Consider the following 18,720-nt stretch of genomic DNA (forward strand, 5'->3'; position numbering starts at 1 on the left):
GCAATTTTTTTCCTTCCTTTGTTACCCATTTTCCTTTCAGATTTTCCAGAATCTTACATAATCAACGCTGGACTTTGGTTATTTAAACAGAGGCTTGTGTGCTTGTGCATGCTTACACACACATTTCATTCACATAATCTGTTCTGAAAGAGGAGCTTTCGTAGACACGGTTATCTTGTTTTCTTAGTCTACAGCAAAATGTACTAGATGTGAAAAGAAGCAGGAAAAAATTAAAAGATGAATCAATAAGAAGAATGGAGAAGAGCTCATGTAATTTGGATCTCTTTAGTGGCTTACAACTCTTTTTATAAAAGTGGAGTAGTCAGAATACTTCATTTACCTCAATTAAGAGTGATCACTCTTGCTATTGTTACTCAGAATGGGACTGACTCGCTCTACAATTGAGCTAATTGCAACCTCTGATTTAGTGGTTTAGCTCTGTGCTTTTCCTTTGTTTTCATAAGTGATCTGTACAGACCAAATAATCCCTCCCCTTTCTCTCTGTCCATGTTGGTTGTTTTTCTTTATTATTTTAATTCTACACTTTGATGATTGCTGTAATCTCCTGCAGTTGGAGCTCAAGCCAACTACTTAATGAGACAGCTGTGGTGTGGTGAGGGCAGGGCCTCACTTAGGAAGCCAATGTGGCGGCTGCATTGTGAGGTCCTGAACAGCCCTCAGACACTGCCCTAAGGATTTTACTTCATCCACCTCTTCAGTCCTTACGACCGTTCTACAGGTTGATACCATTATTTGTCTCATTTTACACAGAGAAAAGTGAGGCACAGAGAGGCTAATAACTTGGGCCAAGTTGTAGTGCTCATGGGTGATGGAGCAGAGACTCCAGTTCCAGAAATTGGAACAGTCCAGAGCCTGTGATCTTAACCCTGCACCATACTGCCTCTCAGAGAGTGGGACTGGAAAATGCAACAATAAAAACCAAAACTGGGCAATAACAGCTGAAAGGAGAGTGTATGGAATCCAGAACCACCTGTCTTTATCCCAAACACTGCAAATGAGTGCTTAGAGCTCATTCTTTGCTGGGGGAGTGAGGAGGAGCTGGAGGGAGGGAGGCAGAGTTGTATTCCACAGTGATACAACTCTATCACCTTATCAGCACCGTCTCGGTGACCACCCTATTTAAAATTGCAACCTGCTCCTGCCCCACGAACCTCCAAGCCACCTATTTTTTCATTTCACATTCTAAGATACTGTGTATTTATTTTGTGTATTGTTTATCTCTTTCTCCTGCCAATAGAATAAATTCCAAGATGGCAGGGATTTTTCTGATCTGTTTTATTCACTGATATGAACTGAGACTTGAACAGAGTAGCTCCTCAAAAAATACATGTTAACGAGCTGGCCCTGACGGCCTAGTGGTTAAAGTTCGGCATGCTCCCCTTCGGTGGCCCAGGTTTGGTTCCTGTGCGCAGAACCACACCACTCATCTGTCAGTAGCCATGCTGTGGCAGTGGTTCACATAGAAGAACTAGAAGGACTTAGAACTAGAATACAACTATGTACTGGGGCATTGGGGAGAAAAACATAGGGAGAGAGAGAGGAATATTGTCAACAGATCTTAGCTCAGGGCAAATCTTTCTCAGCAAAAAAAAAAAAAAAGGTAAGTGAATTACTAGTGCTATCATTACTACCACTATCTTCAGTCATAGGAAGTAATGACCGTAGAGTTTTAGAGCTGGAAGTGACCAGGGGTCATTTCTAGTACAACTCCTTCTTTTGTAAAGGGAGAGACTACTGAGTCGGATACACTACCCACCCCCATTTTTGTTGCTGACTCTGGGTCTTGCCGGAGCTTTCAGAATTCACAAGTCCGGGTGCACAGGGCCACATCCTGAAGTCACAGAAGCACTCTTAAGTGAGTTGTTTCATTATAGAAGTCTGGAGAGTTAGGGGTAGATTTTGTGACATTTCTTGAAGTTTGAAGCTTCCAGGCATTCTTTAGTTCTGCCTTTTCCTCTGGACAAGCTCTGAACCTGTTACCAAATTCTCGTGCAAACAGTTTTTGATAGTTTAAGTTTTATGCTTCTACTCAGCTCAAGCAGAGGTAAGTATCAGATTAGGTAAATTTAGCCTGACACCTGAAGCCTGCTTGTATCTATGGAGATGGTAGTTGCTTACACATTTGTTTCTAGGATTAACAAAGAAGATTTAGCTTTCTAGCATTTCACTAATACTGAGACTTTGACCATCAAAACGTCATTGTGTTGAGGAAAGAGCTTATATTTGTCTTTTTTTTGTAGATAGAATCTAGCACTGATTATTTTTGCAGCTATAATTTCCAGCCTATGAATCTCAATAACTTTCCATAATTGTTTTCTTTTTCTTTCTTCTTCTTTCTCTTTTTCATTTCTCTATTTAGCTTTCTCTGCTCCTTCCTTCCTTGACCTAATATATCAGGTCACAAAGTCTGAGTTTTAAGCTGCTTCCATCTGCCTATCCTGCTCCCCACAGACGAGCCAAATTTGTTCTCATCTTCTGTAGGCTCCAGCTGAGAGGGTGGTTTGGATTCACCTAGACCCAATTAATTAACTATTTAATATGTGTTGAAGGTCTCCCATGATTGTTTGGAGGATAAAAGACAAATGAATCCCCATCACAAATGAGGTCATAGTTTAGCAGGGGAGGAAACAGTGCTGTACTTGGATAAATCATAACAGGGTAAGTTCTATAATAACTGTAGAAACAAAATGTTTTCACAGCAGAGAAGAGGTTGTGAATAACCCTCCCAGGGAGAGCCACTAACTCAGTCTACCCCTCCCATTCTAAACTCTTACCACAGCAAGTCTAAACGTACCTCTGTGTTCCCTGCTTGGTGGCCGGGACTATGTATGTATGTTCTTGGTCAGGGGCTGGAGATGGTCTTCTCAGAGACTTGCCTGCCCCATGGGAATGAGGGGGATGACTCTCCGATGTTGCTAGAGCTTTAACTATTGTCACAGGAGATCATGCACTCTGTCCTGCCCTGGGACGGAGCCTCGATTTAATGATCTTTAAAACCACAGACTGTGCAGGCTTGTGGAACTGCCTACATATGTTGAAAAAAAGATGGTGCCGCTGGTGTGGAATTGCAAGGATAAGCAGAGAACCCAGTAAATGATGCAGTGGGAGTTTTCCCCAAGGGAAGGTTAAAGAAAAGAGTGTGTTGTTTTTTGGCAAAGGAAACTCACACTTAACAATGATTATTGCAACTCTGGGCACTTGGCTTTTCCCACTGGGGAGATCAAACGTAATAAAAGCAGAGCTGCCCTTCCAAAGCTGAACCTTCAGGAGCTCCAGTCTCCAACTGAGATGTCAAAATGGCCAATATCCCTGGCAAGAAGAGCCCTTTAATTAATTAGAGGCTTGAGCTGGCAGCTTGCCACAAAAGCACCTGAACGTGGTTGCCTGTGCACGGAACTGCAGAAGGCCGCTGCCAGTGACTCGCTCCTCTCCCAGAAGCCTGCTGCATGGGTCCACCTGTCTCCACGGGAAAGACAGGTGCAGTGTCCTCCTGGTATGGGATCTGTTTCCATTTGGTGTTCCTTAGAGAGAGGTTCCTGGCAAAGTCTTTCCTCTCAAGCGGTCCTAGAGGTGGGATAAAGATGAAAAGGAAAGTACTGTTTTCCATTTCAGTTTGGAGAGCCACAAAAGTCAGCATCTAGAGCAAGCAGAAGGTATCAAACGAAACGTTGCACTTCTGGCTGCATCAGAGCTTGCCATCTTGCAATACCTCTGGAAATCCCAAGGTTATTCAAGTAGGCAGAGGTCTTGAGGCTCTCTAATGTCATCAAGGTGATCTGGCGTTTTGAGTGCCATACCCCTGTTATCTCTTAAGGTGATTTGGGACTCGCTTGTCAAAAGCAGCATAGCCAGGTGTCTCAGAGAAAGCATCCCGCAGGTTTGCAAATGTTTTGCATGCCTTCATTGTGCTTCCCTGTAGCACCTTCTGCTCATGTTGCTATAAGGGATGTCTTTTGGAAGACTTGTTTCAGTTTACTTAGAAAGGATAGAGACGTGCTGGAAATCAGAGCTGTGCTCACCTTCCCCTGCAGAGATGTGCTGAAGTAGAAGTCATAGGACTGTAATGAGGACGCTGACTGTGTGGCTTCCAGTCCCGATCCACCCAGGGCGTCTGGCTTCCTTCCTTTGGTTTTGGCCCTGGGCCATTCTTAATCTTGGTGGGGGATATGCTTTCTGTGACTGTTTCTTCAATGCTCCTCTTAGCTCTCTGAAGTATTTCTAAAAATCTTTTAAGCTTCTGAAGAACCTGATAAAGTACTTTTACACATGAAAAGGAGTTATTATGGATTTACTGGTAAACATAGGCTATGTAATATGTAGAATATTTATAGCATTGAGTGATATAATTTCCAGGGTTTTTTGGGTGTTTTTGTTTTTTTTTGAGGAAGATTAACCCTAAGCTAACATCTGCTGCCAATCCTCCTCTTTATGCTGAAGAAGACTGGCCCTGAGCTAACATCCGTGCCCATCTTCCTCTACTTTATATGTGGGATGCCTGCCACAGCATGGCTTGCCAAGCGGTGCCATGTCCACACCTGGGATCTGAACCAGTGAAACCCAGGCTAGCAAAGGGGAATGTGCAAACTAACTGCCATGCCACTGGGCCAGCCCCTAATTTCCAGTTTCTATGTAACTACTAAATGACTCTGGAGCCAATCTGCCCAAATAAAATGCTACCTCCAGCACTCATTAGCTCTGTGATGCACACCAAGTTACTAACCTCTCTGTGCCTCCATTTCTTTGTTTTTAAAATGGAGATAATAATAGTACTCACCTCATGGAGTTACCGTCCAGGGATGCCATCAAATTCCAAGCCCTGGATCTCATGGGTCTCGGTATCAGTTTTGGATGTAGCTTCTCTTGACCTAGAGACAGATCTCCCCACCCAGCCCCAACCATGGCAAATTATCTACCGCAGACACATGGAACAGACACTGGTGGACAGAGACGAGATAACCACATTGACTCCTCCCATCAGAAAGGGGAAATTTAGACTCTCACGGCAGCTGCTGGTTGTGCAACCCTGACATCCGTGCAGGCCACTTAGCCTTGGGTTGGCCTCACTTCTGTTTCCAGGAGATAATTTCCCGGGTGTCTGGCTCTGCCTGTGAGAGTGTTTCTTTTTACTGTCATCCTCCTTGTCACGTGTGAAGATGGCATTCAGAATATACCCTCCTTGGGTGAGGAGCTGCTTTCTTAGCCTAGTACCTGCTCATTGAACAGTCACAGTCCCTGTTAGTCCCAGGCTCTGCAACTCGCTCAAAACCTTAGTTTGCTTTTTCTTATTTGCACAGTTCCATGTGCTAATAGACATGCCCATGATTGTTTTATTTTTTAAAAATTTATATCCTCCTGCTTTTTTCTTTTTATTGAAGTATAACTTTAATATAGAAAATGCATGTATTTTAAGTATACCAGCGCAAGACATTTTGTATCTTCCCACGTGCTCACCATCCATACTGAGATATAGACCTTTTCCAGCACCCTAATCGGCTCCTTCAGGCCCTCTAACCACTTTTCAGACCTCTATCACCATAGATTAGTTTGCCTGTTTTTGCAGTTTATAGAAATGGGATCATACAGTATTTACTCTTTTGTTTCTGGCTTCTTTCGTCCAGCGTTTTGTCTGTGAGGATCATCTGTGCTATTAGCAGTGGTTCTTTTTCTTTCCAATACTGTTTAGGATTCCATTACAAGACCCTACCACAATTTATTAATCCATTCCACTGTTGGTGCACTTTTGAGTTGCTTCCAGTTTTAGTCCATCATGAATAACACTACTATGATTCTTTGTGTACACATGTTGTTGGTGGCCACAAACACTGTTGGCATAACACAGAAGAAGAATTTCTGGGTCTTAGGGCATACGTGTCTGTCTTTAGCTTTAGTAGTGACTTCTAATCTTTTCCAAAGTGGTGTATCACTTGTTTTCATAGTCTCTAAGGGATAAATTACTCTAAAGCTCTGTGAGTTTGTAAGCTCTGCACCATTTATCATAGATTTTGCCTCATTTTCCAATGTTCTTCACAAAACTGGATGAGGAATCTTTTTGACCAGAGCCTCTTGTTGGCATAAACTGCTTCAAATCCATATGTGCTCCCCTCTATTCGGGGAAAGGGAAGGCAGAGTCTGCTTAGGGTTCCATGCGGGGCGTTGGCTCCCTGGTCCTCTCTCTTGGGCTTTCGATTGAGCTGCACCTCCTCAAGGGCCATCATCTACCTCTTGGACTGGTATGTCTTCCCTCAGCCCTGAAGGACTGCCAGCTCTCTGTGCTTACTCTCGATGTTATCACTGACAGCCTGGGAGTCACTCTCCTCACTGAACAGTGATTCTAGAACTTCGATAAGAATGCTGTTTACAGATCAGCTGTCCCTTTGTTCAGATACCCCTTTGGGGAGGAAGGATACTGGTTCTCTTGTCCTTGGAGCTTGTTTCCTGATGGGCTTTAGAGGAACCAGCAGTACTGAGTTTGTGCCCAGGCAGGGCAACTAGAACCTCACCTCATCCTTCTCATCTTTTCAGTATTTCCCTCCTCCAGGAAATACTGACTCTAGTGACTATCGGAGCACCCCATCCACCCTCCAGTTTATTCTCATTAAGTACTGGATTGATTGGATTTAGCTCTAAGGTCGAAGAGTCTGAGAAATCCTGGCTAAGATTCTGGGCTTCTGGCCTTTGCCAGAAGGTGTGGGAGTCCTTGGGACGGAACTGGGTGAGGGGAAGGAGCCGACTGTGCTGGTCTCCCCAGTGACGTCTGCTGGAGTTTAGTCTCCATCAGGCTTTGAAAAAGACGTAGCTTCAGTTTATGACTGAGTTGATCTGACTTAAAGGCTGAAGGGGTGGACAGATGTGTCCAAGGAAATTCTAGTGTGTCACCTGTAGTTCCCCCGAAGCAGCCTGGTTGAGAGGAAAATCAGAACCTAGAATCTTCATGCTATTAAGCTGGATTGCATTTATTCCTTTCACTGATTATCCTTTTATTTCAGTTGAATTCTTTCTATGGAATTTTTAAAACAATCAGCTGTAAAATTCTTTGCTTTACCCAAAGTCTTCTACCTGAACGTCCCAGGTCTCACCATGCTGTGAATACAAACACCCACATTGAATACTGTATGTTGCTGGCTCCTAGCACCCGCCTATTGACATAGGCAACTGAATTCTTGGCCAGGTTTCTCTTACTACGTGTTTCTGAAAGTTCCTAAGAATTTTTCACAGGGACTTCTCAGATTTCCTCGTGTAAGTCTGCTCACTAGGCTTGTCACTGACTTGGCTGTCAGCTTTCCATGAGAACACTGCTTACCTGTCAGCCTGGTGGGCACCACCGCTGCATACCTCTGCTCCATAACCCTGCAGGTTGCTGCTCTGTTTCAGTGACGAAATGAGAGAGGCCCCCTCCCCTAGCTGCGAAGGGCTTGGACTCTTGGCCTCAAAGCAGCACTGCTTGTTCTCAGAGTTTCACAGTCTTTCCTGAACATGATGCATTCTTTGGTCTTAGTACCCTCTCCACTGGGCTTAAGAACCATTTCTAAATTGGAGAGGAAAGGCGTATGCCACAGCATTCCCTCCATTATGCTAATTTACCCCTCCTTGTCTATAGCTTCCCTTTCTCCTGAACCCTCTTGCACCAAAATTTCTGCCCTTTCTTTCATCCAGAAACAGCTCCCACATATCTTAGTCCATAAACCTATGTGTTCAGATGGTCACCAGCCCAGTTCCATAAACAGGGAAACTGAGAATTCTAATTTACATGGCTAGGATGCTCTGATAATTTACTTCTCCAAGCTGGTGAGTAGCCCAAAGTCTATGCTAACGAGACTTCTAGTTCTAGAAAAGCGTGAGGGTTAATTCAGCAAAATGTTGGTGTTTTCGTTCCTCCAGACACCAGTCAGTTGCTAGAGGAAATCCATGTTTATGTTTCTAATCCTCTTCATCTCTGTAATGTACATTTCAACAATGTCTGAATTTAAAGGACTGAGAGAGGCAGAGTATCTATAGATTCTTATCTTGACCTCCATTTGTGAAAAAGGAAGCTAGATCACTTACTGAACAACTTGGTCAACATCCTTAGAACCAAGCTTGCTACCTCAGCATTTTAAAAGTTGCCTTTTGTCTGCAAATGAACCCTTTTTAGTGGGATCAGCGAGTATCATGTAAAGTCGTGACCTAGTCAGGAAAACCTGCCAGTTTGGCTTTAACTTAATGTCATTTTGTTGCCCTTTCTAACTGTGAAGCAGAAAAAAAAGATTTTAGATGAAGGAATAGGCGTAGCTCTAGGAATGAAGGACAGCTGAAATTAGATTGATTCGATGAAAATTAGCTATGTATGCTCTTGGAGAATAATATTGATTGATTCAAGGGAGATTACGTTGGAGTTAGCACAATGTGGTGAAAAGACCTGGATCTTAGATCTGGTTTTATCATGAATTTGTGTGGTTTAGGGGTAGTATATTAATTTCAGCGTGTATTTCCTCATTTGATAAATGGCTATAATAGCATTTAGGCACAATATGCAAAGGGTCTGTGTACCTGCTGGAATGGAATGAATGTGGTTCCCTTGTGTGAGGGTGGAGAAGAGGAGAAAAAGGAGGGGTGTGGAAAGAAGCCAGTTTTTGCTTTCTGTAAGGCCTATGGGAGAGCAGAAGGGAAGGATTCAAAAAATTGTGCAGTTTTTGTGAAGGAAAGAAGAAAGCAGAAAGATCCAATTAACAGGAAATTTTTGTGGTGTTTCATGCCTTACTAATGAAAGAAGCTGGGCAGTGCCCTTCTTTATGAATCAAACTGTGATGAACCTCATGTACTATTGTCTCCACAAGAGCAGGAACCACAGTGTTGTCATTTCTGTCATCTCAACACATCCAGGCCAGGTACTGGAACGGAACAGGTTTTCAGTAAATGCCTGTTGAATGATGAATGCATGAGTGAATGTATCCAGTGTATGACTTAGCCACGCGACGATGCAAAGCAGTCTCTGGATGAATGCTTGTTACAAGAATGAAGGAGTGAATGCACAACTCGTTTCTGATGATTGTGCAATTAGGTTAATTTGAAGACTATGATGTATATAAATAAGTGGGTTCAAAACAGTTCAAGAGCAAAAGACCAGTGAAACAGCAGGTAGACCGGTTTTAACCCTTGCTGCTGCTACTGCTACTGCTGCTGCTGGCGCTGGTTAGGAATTTGTTCATATGCTAGAGGAAGGGGCCATGTAAACACAGTTTGAGGGGTTCCAAGCAACAAAGGAATCTCTTTTGTACTTTCAGCCTGAAGATTTGTCTTCCAAAAACTAGGGCGATTTGTGAAACCCGTATTGCCACAGTGATAGTGTTATGCAACATGTGCATTGGAAAAGAGCAGCAGTCCCTGTAAAATTGGGTGAATTTGTAGATATGCTCAGAGCTGTGTTAAGAAAGTATTGAAAAGTCTGATCTTGAGGCATTTGCCAAAAATTTAGACTTGAAAGAACTATAAACCCACTAGGGCCTCCTTCGTACACTGTCGATGCTGTGTTTACATTTGTTACGTGAATTGAGTGAGTCAAAGGATGTTGGATTAGAACTTCTAGAATCTTCTGTTTCTCTATTTAGCTTACCAAAACACTAACTCCTAGAAAGACTGGACAAATAGTGGATTGAGTAGGTGGAAGATTGTGATATTTAAACAGCTTCATTCACAGATATGTTTAGGACTTGGCTTGGGAGAATGAGGTTATCTGTAGGACTGTATTTTTCATTTAAGAACAAAGAAGAACAAAAAAAAAATTTTATTTGGCATAGGGAACAGTCAAAGATAAGCAGAATATAGATATGACTCAGGAAATTATTTGAGTAAGAATATGCAGTCATGAGATGTGTTTTAAGGGTAGAGAATGAGAAGAGTTGAATTTCTTGGGTCACCTCTGGGGAGGGATATTCTTATGCAAGTTGAAGAGAGTTTGCCACTGTAGGGTAGAGACAAATACCAAAAGCCTGACTAGCTTTAGGGGCTTAGAATAAAAGAGAAAGAAGAACACCAACACTGGTAATGCCAAACCATGCGAATTAGCTGAGGTCTTTTACAACTCTGAGTCCTTAGATATGCTGTTCCTTCTACTTTTCCCTCCCACTCTACCAGGAAATCTCCTCTTTAGGACCCTGTTCACCTGCTGCCTCTGTGTCAGAGCCTTCCACGACTCTCCAAGCTGCTTTCTGTTCTTTGTTCCCCAGCACATTGGACATTTGTTTTGTTTTTACAGCACTCATTCACATATACTTATTGAGCACCTATTGTGTGTCAAGCACTGTGATGAACAAGAATAAATTGTTGTCTGTAAGGACCTCACAGTCCAGTAAAGGAAATAACGTTTGCAGGAGAGTAACTAGAAGAAAGGTGTAGAAGATGTGCTATGGAAGGCAGTATGCATTTGAACTCCCAACCTGAAAAGCATATTCATTTAGGACAGAAACTGTAAGGCTAGCTGCCCACCAAAGCTATTCGTGCCTTCTTCCGTAGTAATAGGCTTGGGCAGGCACATGGCTATCTAGATAGGAATTAAACTTCCCAGCCTCTCTCGCAGTTAATTGTGGTCCATGAAACTTCTCTCTAATGGAAAGTAGGTAGAAATGATGTTTGCTGCTTCTGCTTGGGGCCAGATACAGACCCCGGCCTTCTCCACAGTCTGTCTACACCCTTCCTGCTGGCTGGTCTCGGCACCTCTGGGAGCCACGTGTGGAAGGTGGCAGGGCTGCCAGCCAACCTGAAATACTCACCTCAGACTGTTACATGAGAGAATTAGGAGTTTCTGTTCCTAAATGATGCACAATTTCTGCCTGATCTTGGCCTATCTTGACTGTTTCCATTGAGATGCATGCCTCCAACAATGCAGTAGCAACATTTCTTTTGTCACAAAAGAAAATTAGTTCCAGGGTAAGTTAACTTCCGCAAAGTTTGGAAGCGTTACCGAGGAGAGGTCTGTCTCCTCTGGCTACCCAGGGACACCAACGGAGCACGGGACAGCGAGGCAAACAGTTACATTAACGAAAGCTGGGCCAAACGTAGTCCTCCAGTATTGACCTTTGCATGCACTATACATCCTGTACCTGAATGGTCAGCCACCTTTTCGCAGGAGCCAGAATATCAGGCGGTGACAGAAGCTGCATGCCCTGAAAGATATACCAAAGATCAAAGATGAACCTAATGTTCTTGAGTCCATTTAGCAGCTGTGAGATCTTCCATTTAGCAGATTTTTGGAGTAAATCTGGTAGAGGAATCCAGAAAATGCTGAGTATTGCTGAAATTCAGACTCGCTCAGGGATGGCCTCCAAAAGGTATTAAATACAGAGATGAGAGGGTCTTGTCTAATGAATTATTTGTCTACTATTTATTTGTATAAGGAGTCAACACATATACTGTTGCTGTGCCGTATTACTAAACTGGCTGACTTTTTTTTTTTTGAGGAAGATTAGCCCTGCGCTAACTACTGCCAATCCTCCTCTTTTTGCTGAGAAAGACTGGCCCTGAGCTAACATCCATGTCCATCTTCTTTTACTTTACATGCGGGACGCCTACCACCTCATGGCTGTTGCCAAGCAGTGCCATGTCCACACCCAGGATCCGAACCGGCGAACCCCAGGCTACCAAAAAGCAGAATGTGCGAACTTAACTGCTGCGTCACCGGGCCAGCCCTAAACTGGCTGACTTTTAAAAGCTATTCAAGACCCTGAGCATGGCTACAGGGATTCTGGTAACCTTAACTTTGACGAAACCTATTCCTACACACCAGCCATTGGAACACATGTGCTTGGGCCAGATACACCCAAAATTCCAAAGAGGAGAATGCATCTGCTCTTAATCTAGAAGGGCTGATAGACTGCAATTATGGATTTCATCATGGACCTGGCCCCGTCCCATGGCCAGAATGAGGGTTGATACCTTTACCAAGGTGGTAGAAGACAGAGCACATAACAGTTGCGTGTACTCTTTTCATTAGGGAAATTCCTGTCTCCACAATTAATGTAAAACCTGACCTCTGATTCCAGCTATCAATTTGTATCATGAATCTAGAAGGCACAGTTCAAAACCCTACTTGTCCAGCACCATTGCTCTCTGCTTCCCATCCTCACCCTAATGGTCCCATGGAATATACTGTGGCCCCTCCAACACAGAACCTGACATGCCATGTATCTCAACACTGGTCAGTCTATATATAATGATTTACAACATCCCTCCATGCAGAAAACTCTGCAGCTTCTCTCCCTATTTTTTTTTTAACTGCACCTCCAAATACTATCCCAATCTCAACACCCGGTGATACTTGGAAAGGCTACCAGTTACTTAAGAAGATCCACAAAACACTTCTTTCCATGTCAAGAAGCAATTCAGGGGTAATTCTGACAGGCTCTGGGCATGAGGACAAGGGTGTGAATGGAAAAAATCTTATTTTCCCAATAAAAATACAGAACCTGTCCTAGATGAAACTGGAGGACCACTCTATGGAACTATTTAAAATCAATAAAAATAATGGCGTTCCATTTCCACTGTCTATACCTGTGGACCCACCTTGGCTTTCACTGCTCCCTGTCACATCTGCCCCTCAGAAACTCTGCTCCCACCCTCCATTCTCAATCTAGCCCTCAGATCCTAAGGAAGGGAAACAAGGTAAGTGGGGATGGACTTCACCACCACAGAGAGCTACAGTACCTTCCAACCCCTGATTCCAGGGATTGATATGGGCCTCGCCCGCCACTTACCTCAACAATTCCTCATCCGTGCCAGTGTGTGCAAATCCAGGGTGGCCTCGAGACCCACTGCCCAGGGAAGGGTTGTGGAAGAAGGGCATGTACCAACCTTCACTTCATCTAGCCTTTTAAAATGGGACCAACTAAGAATAAAAGCTGCAGAGGCTAGCTGGTACTGTCCAGGACTTCCTGGGACCCTCTTTGATTCTGACTACTTGCCCTCACTGTCTCCAAAATCTGCCTCATACCTGATTTCAACAACCACTTGTACCCCTTTCCAGATTTGTCATGCTTTCTACCTATCCCACCAGGATTTTGGACTTCTACTGTCCTTTAAGTCTTCTGGCTTAGCTAACCTACCCCACTTGTCTTAGTCCATTCAGGCTGCTATAGAAAAAATATCATAGACTGGGTGGCTTGAACAACAAACATTTACTTCTCACACTTCTGGAGGCTGGGAAGTCCAAGATCGAAGTGCTGGCAGATTTGCTTCCTGGTTCATAGATGGCAATCTTCTTGCTGTGTCCTCGCATGGTAGAAAGAGGACCAGAGAGTTCTCTGAGGTCCCTTTAATAAGAGTACTAATCCCATTCATTATAGCTCCACCCTCATGACCCAGTTACCTCCCAAACACCCCACCTCCTAAAACCATCACATTGGGGTTTAGGGTTTCATCATGTGAGTTTTGGGGGGACACAAACGTTTAGTCCATTGCACCACTGCCCACCTGTACCTGCACATGCATGCACAGGTATGCACACACATGCACATGTATTCACATGCATACACACAGAGTTTCAGGCCAATAGAAGTACAATGCAAGTTGAGACAGGAGTAGTAGTCAGGGGTCAGAGGATGAATGCCCCCCTAAGTAGTTTAGATTTCATCCTGCAGACTGTGAGAATTCACTGAAGAATTTTAAGCAACAAAATGATCTGATGTGCATTTTAGAAAGATCTCGCTTTCTAAATGCAATGTGGAAGATGATTTAGGGTTCATTAGCACTAGAAGCCGATGCTCCTGGGTTGGTCCAAGCCTCTCCTTATTATCTGACTCTTAGCTCTTTAATTCACAGGACACTTTTTGTCTACTTTTGCATTCTGCCTGCCATATACTGGTTGCTTGATCAACATTTTTAAAACTAAGCCAAGAAAGCAAGCTGGATCTGCACAATGGATATAAGTAAGATGACTGGAACGCTTAGAGAAGGAGGCAGCAAAAGGGGGCCAAGAAAGTCGGGGGGATAATAGGAAGAGGGCTTTTACATGGGACAAGGAGACATGGGAGTGTATAAAGCACGAAGTTGCTGAGGAAAAATAAATGCAAGTTAGAAGAGGCACATATGACACAAAAGAGTCTAGTGAGGGAGACTAACAGTGCAGAGTATGTGGCTGGAGAGGAGAAATGGAGTAACTTTAGTTTCAGCAATCAAGCTGGATACAAAGGAGACAGCCATTGTTCCTGAAGGACAAGAGAGCTGGACTGAGGTGAAATTTCTCTTGCTCGGAATCTGAGTTGGAAGATGTAGTTCGTGAAAAATAAGAGATTTGCAAATGCGTGTTTTCCTCAGAAGATATGTACAATGGAAAAATTACTTGAGGGCATACAGTTTTCTGCGTTGTAAGAATGACAGTTGGGGGAAGTATTTAATTGACATCTTGAGAAAAAATGGTGGAGCCCAAAGCAACCAATGTCTACTATATAAAGCCAGCTACTTAGAATAAATTGGCCAGAAAATGGCACCGAAGCACAACTTTCAAATAGAGTTTGTAATATGGACATAAAATGAGGAAGCTGACTAATAGAATCAATAATCTTTAATACCATAACAAATAACAATGGATATGAAATGTAAAGTGAATAAAATTCTTTTGAAACTCCAGCTACAACAATAATTGAAGTTTTTCTTTTCCTTAAAAGCTGGGGAAAGATGACAGGTAAAAATTTGAAGATATTAGAATTCTTGTTAGAACAATGAAGAAAAGGAGTAATCAGCTTATAAAATAAAAGTGGACAAAGTGAGGTGAGGAAAAGATGTGGAGCTAGAAACTTTCATCGTGGACAGTCTCATGGGGAAGAAAAGTGATTAAAAATGGGAAAAGGACAAACAAAGCTAAGACACCAAAAAAGGAAGAAACAAAGTATTAAACAGCAGACATGGTAGCTCAGGAAATGAATAGCACAGTCAAGTTTGAATAGTGTAAGCATACCAGGGCTTATAGATTCACTGTTGTGCTATACAAAGCTTTTTGAGGGCTATATAGGAGAACCTTTGGCAAATGGAATGAAGGGGAAATAAAAAATGAATGTCAAAGACTAAGAAAGATATTAGAAAGTGGAGGCCACCACCATTACTGAAAATTTATTACAGTAGCTTTTCCCTCAGGACTATCTTCTGTGGTTGGCTAGATTAACAAAGGGCATATCACCAGGTGTTGTAATATAGCATATGTGGTGGGAAAAATACGAATTGGAGGATAATCCCAGAACATTACAAAGGAAAAGGTAAATCGAATGTATGTTTTATTTGAATTAATGATTAGCTTTTGTTTGATCCAACAAACTATCATTATTTTTCTTTTAGACCAGGCAAAAGTTTCCGGTGCTGCTAGCCAATACACGGCTTTCTTCTGTGCAGAATCTGTTGGTACTCTCTGAATTAGTAGAGTTCACCCAGAGAAGCGGAACAAGTCGGAGACATATGTCAAGAAATTTATTTCAAGGAATTGGTTGCACAGTTGTGGGGCTGCCTAGGCAAGTCCAAAATCCATGGAGCAAGCTATCAGGGGAAGGCTAGAACTCTCAGGCAGGGGCTGAATCTGCTGCCCACGGTGGGACTCTGCTCTGAGGCCTTTCAACTGATTGATGCAAGCCCATCAAGATTATCTAGGATAATCTTACTTAAAGTCAACTGATTATGGACTGTAATCATATCTGCAAAATGTCTTCACAACAATAGCTAGATTAGTGTTTGACTGAATGACTGGCATTGTAGTCTCACCAAGTTAACACATCAAGGGACTATCAACTTTCTTAAGAAAATTTGGTAAAAATAAGGTGTAAATGGAAAGGGATACAATTATAGGAGCTCAGCCAGGGAGCATGCTGGTCACTTATTCTGACAATAAAATAAAAGGAGAATACATTTAAAATATATGACTAGAATATGAGAAATGCTGGATGAAGCAAAGTTATTCATTCACTCACTTAATCATTCGCTTACTCATGTACTTGTTCATTCATCAAACATTTGTTTCTAGCTAATATATGAGACGCTGAGATTATAACAATAAGGAACAGCCTCTTTCAATAAGTAGCTCCCAGCCTGGTGAAAGAGATAGAGAAGTAAAAAGACATTTACAAAATGTATGTTCCAGAATACAGTATTATGGAAGTGTGCGTGTGCCACAGAATAGCAAGGAGAAGCAATGAGGGGGCGTAGATAAATCAAAATGAACTTGTACTGAAGGTGTGGAAATGGGTGATAGGTCAGTGGGAATTCTGGGCATGCATGAGAGGAGGATGAATAAAGAAAATGGGAATAAAAATAGAGGAAGTAAAAAAGTTAGCAAGCATGGGAGGGCAACATTTCTTATGCTAATTTTCCTTTTACATATTCATAATGCGTGGCTCCCTCCAAGAATATGTGTGATCCCACCAACAGTAAGGAAGATCCTTTTACAGCCTATGGAAAAGTAGCACAATCTCAGAGGGCAGCTGTGTATCTGCTAGGCTAGAGGGAAAAGAACATGCCGTATAGAATTTTTTCACGCTTCAAGGTTACTGAATATCAACTTGGAGAAACCAGAAGATAAGAATGAGGGTTGAGTGTATGGGTAACTAAAATACCAGACGCCTGAGTCGGCTCAGATGGCTCCACTGGAAAGACATAATTTTTATAACGAATATATCTGTCCCCCAAGGCACCCAGGTTATGTTTCCTCCTTTTTCCACCTGCCTTCCAAAATAGATCTGCACTGTATTCACTTGGCCTCTTGGTTGCAAGTAACAAAAATCAATTCAAACAGGCCGAATAAAAATGATTATTTGTAAGAACGCAGGAATAGATCATAGAAGCAAGAGCGGGGAAGGTAGCCAGATCTCATAAAGGGGCTGGGCCTGGGACTGTGATCCTGTCTCTCCTTCTCTCCTTTCTGCTCATTAGCTTCATTTTCCCTGGGGACTAGAGGTCTTTGGTCTCGAATCCACATTGGTGGAATGTTTGCTACACTGTGGAATATTTGCTCCAGAATTAACAACTACAGCTGCGGCCACACACACAGAGACTTTCCAGGTCCCAAACCTAATGGCTTGATTTGGATCAGGTGTCTGCCCCATTCAGTCAGGTATGGCCCAGGACCGGGCGTGGAGAGACTCTAAAGTCTGTAGTGGGAGACGTGGGTCATGGGCTAGTTAGATCTCTGAGGAAGCCCACAGAAACAGAAAGGAGCTGTGGAGAACATGATGTACTTTAGTCCCACCTATGAAGTTCTTGCTGCCTATCTTTATTCTTTTTTATTCTGACCTATGGGTGGGTCTTATTTTCGTAGTCCTAGAAAATTGTGATGCCTAAGATCCACAGTGAAATCTTCAGGAAACAATAGCTACTCCATTTATTTTTCTATTTTAGTAAAACCATAATAACACACTGAGCTAAACAGCTACGCTTTCCTCTTCTCCACTCCAATCCACCGATGCCAGGAATTAAAAACAAAAGCCCAATAGATCGTTAATGTCTTCACTGAGCTCCTCGTATGTGCTTATGTTGTGAAGATCAATATGAGGGATACAGAGGAAGCGTAAGACATGAATCTTGCAAAAGAAAGACTTGTTACCTATTGGAAGAATAAAAGAAAACATTGAGAATAAGGCTGTGTTATATCAGATTAATATTCTAATACAACGTATTAATATGATATATATAATTTCATGAAGTATTGGGGCACTGTTCTCCCCAGGCCTCATGTTGACCTGCTGGGTCAGTCCTCAAGGCTCAGAGAGGGGAAAAGGCTCCCCCTTGCACCCTCCTCCTTCCTCAGAGAGAGAGGAGAAACGCTGATGAATTCTGTGCAGAAACTTCGAGAAATACCTGGCTGGGGAGAAGGTGAATGTGAATCCTGAAATATTTCTGAACCTGACTAGGGGTTTTTGAAATCAAATTTATTAGACTTCTCTCTCCGTTATGCCATACTACCTCTCCATAGATCCAGGAGTGATGGTAATTGCTCTATTTTTCTGAGCTTTAGTCCTTGTAATAGTCTTATAATGATAATATATTTTACATGGTAATACCCTAATAAGAATACCACATATAAGATTAGGTGAATTGTATTTGACAGATTTAATTTTAAAAAGCCAACAGGAAAAACCACATCCCAATGAGATTTAAACCCTGACTTAACTCCTCAAAGCGGGAAATCGCTAGAAGGTTAATTTTGCCTTTATCACGGTTCCACTCCCTGCTCCCCCAGGGCTTTGCAGCTGCTCTCAGAGCCTGCACCCCAGAGCCTCTGAAGCACCTGTGGGCTCCTGGGTGAATAGCAGGTGAACTTCAAAGTTAAGTTTTTCCTAGTTACTGTTATTACTTATCTCTCAATGGACCCTACAAAGATCAGTTAAGCAGATGAAATTGAAGTGTGTGAATCTAGAGGTTTGTGGGGAAAGATCAATAGGTTTAAAAATAATTTAGTGTCTCCTGGCCCTGGATCATTTTCTCCTTCTTTTATAAGTAGTTCAACAGAGCAAAATCTCTGTTTTTTTGACAGGAAGAGGCTGTGTAATTTTTCAGGGGATCAGTAGTTTCAGAAACTTAGTTTTGTAAAAAAAAAAAATCATCTCAAAAAGTGCCATAAAATTCTTGAAGCTAAATTTGAGTTTTGAGAGCAAGCCTGTCACATCATGCTTTTAGGGAGATGGAATGGAGTCTCCCTCAGAAATAGGACCAGAAAGGGAGACGGCTCTGATTGCGATTTCTTCCAAAGTGTGT

At 42.6% G+C, this 18,720-nt stretch overlaps 1 protein-coding gene and 1 long non-coding RNA gene across 7 annotated transcripts in view; one reads left to right on the top strand and one right to left on the bottom strand.

Annotated features, from left to right (window-relative positions):
• Positions 1 to 18,720, top strand: part of RASGEF1B (RasGEF domain family member 1B) — a 701,851-nt gene that overhangs the window by 378,399 nt on the left and 304,732 nt on the right. The gene's annotated exons all lie outside the window — the stretch shown is intronic.
• Positions 2,366 to 4,964, bottom strand: LOC139082548 (uncharacterized). The gene is made up of 3 exons (XR_011538646.1): positions 4,796 to 4,964; positions 4,041 to 4,278; positions 2,366 to 3,585 (listed from the first exon to the last, which is right to left on the bottom strand). It is a non-coding gene; the product is annotated as an uncharacterized lncRNA (long non-coding RNA).

Source organism: Equus przewalskii, chromosome 3, assembly GCF_037783145.1.
Source record: "Equus przewalskii isolate Varuska chromosome 3, EquPr2, whole genome shotgun sequence".
In the NCBI taxonomy this organism is placed as follows: domain Eukaryota; kingdom Metazoa; phylum Chordata; class Mammalia; order Perissodactyla; family Equidae; genus Equus; species Equus przewalskii.